This window comes from Protopterus annectens, chromosome 17.part0 (assembly GCF_019279795.1).
Source record: "Protopterus annectens isolate FY-2018-M chromosome 17.part0, PAN1.0, whole genome shotgun sequence".
Taxonomy (NCBI): domain Eukaryota; kingdom Metazoa; phylum Chordata; order Ceratodontiformes; family Protopteridae; genus Protopterus; species Protopterus annectens.
The window spans coordinates 128,812,451-128,814,300 of record NC_056751.1 but is presented as its reverse complement, the minus strand read 5'-3'; the positions used below and the strand labels follow the sequence as shown (position 1 = coordinate 128,814,300).

At 36.5% G+C, this 1,850-nt stretch overlaps 1 protein-coding gene across 1 annotated transcript in view; it reads left to right on the top strand.

Annotated features, from left to right (window-relative positions):
- YTHDC2 (YTH domain containing 2) overlaps positions 1 to 1,850 on the top strand; it is a 1,963,388-nt gene that overhangs the window by 704,532 nt on the left and 1,257,006 nt on the right. The window lies entirely within an intron of this gene.

Here is a 1,850-nt window from a genome sequence, read left to right as displayed (position 1 = left end):
TACTAATTGTTCATAGTCAGTTACATTCTTAACTGCACAGTACATATGTTAAAAACTGTAATCAACTATTTATTTAACCATGAACAGAATAAATTTGATCTACAGGTCACTGTAGTGGTCCTAGTCAGTTTGTTTGACTGATGCCGTTTAATTTTGATAAATTAAATGTTATCTTTCCTTTTTGAAATCATTAAAGGTTCATTTCCTCAGATTCATTTTAAGTTTCATTATTTTTCCAGTCCAGAATGTCTATGGACCGTGTATTTATGGCTGCAACTTTGTTAAATCCTCATGATTTCGTCATTCATTACAACTACACCTGATATCAGGGAGAAGTACAGCTTTTGGCTCATTTGTACTCAGGAATGTCTTTCCTTGGACTTCACCCAAGGGTTCAGATAACTGAGGATCCTGACCCATAAGTTGAGGACGAATGAAAATTGACATAATCAGTTAAAGAAGTTATGTACTTACCATAACGTTCTGTCTGTAGTGTCCATTTTCATGCATCATCAACTCCCCACCCACCAACTGCCATTATTTTCTAATATCTGAATTTTGGAGGAGTAGAAGGCTTTAAGGACACAACTGTCCTTTGTCGGCTCCAGATATGGCATTCCCCTGCATATTTTTTCATAATTGGTTTCTGCAGGAGCATGATTCTTTTTTCGAGGTCAGCTATGTCCTTTCTGAACTTCATTAATAGCTATTACTTTATGGTCTTTGTGTCATGTTGTAGACCTGATCTGAGGAATGTGAGTGGTGGTGGGGTTATGCGCAGGGAAGAAGCTCGAGAGTTCAATGCCACAAGGTAGTGTAACGGCGGAGTCAGATTGGAGGATTGGATCTGGACCCATAAGTTGAGGATGAATGAAAATGGACAACGCAGTTGGAAAGTTATGGTTAAGTACATAACTTATTTTTTCAAAGTACTTGCAAATCTTTTTTTTACATTTTGTGGCTGCCGAAATGTTTTATGATGCTTTTTACTGTGTTTTTGTGAAAACAGTGACTCGAATTGTGAAAATATGAAGAATGTTTTGTCTGTAGTTCTCATGTGAGGAAATTTCTACTTTAACTTAGTTTCTTTTGCATAGGTTATTAATCCATTATTTTTATTGTATATGGCTCTGTTGATACTTCTAGAGGCATGACCACTGGTACTGTTTTAAGTAAGTTTGCATGGCCGCATTATCAGAACCTCACATGATAAAAATTAAATTTTAAATTCTCCCTTTGATAGATACTGTGTTTTGCCCCTCTTCTCCTGAGGTGATCAAAAAAAACGTGATAAAAGTGGCAAATCTTATCAGGTAATCTCTTAAGATTTTTTCAGCCTTCCTTTTCTTAGTTTGCCCAGGGGATTTTTTTCTCTCTTAATCTAGTTTTGGCAAAAAGTAGAAGAAACTGTTTCAACAAGATAAAGGTAAACAGACATTTAGAAGAAATGGAATGACTAAGGAGTTCCATGAAGTCTTGAACCTCTGAACACCAAAGACTGTCCAAAGACTGTCCAACATGTCTGAATGAGTATTCAAGACACTCTGTGACCCTTTCCCACACTGGCCTCCCTTTTTTTTTTCAGAAAGTCTGATTCTCCATGTTTCTGTTTGGCAAAAGGTAGTTTCTGAGAAATGGGTTCTGAAATTCATTCATCCTCTTTTTCCAGGGGGTCATTCCTCATCCTTCAGATCAGACTTTTTTTTTCCATAGGTTCTTCATCACATGCTATCTCATGGATTGATAGAACTAGTTCCTTTTTCCCTGGTTAGGAAGTTTTTTATTCAAGGATGTTCCTAGTGCCTAAGAAAGAAAATGTTTGGAGACTAGTTTTGGCTCTTTCTTTCTTA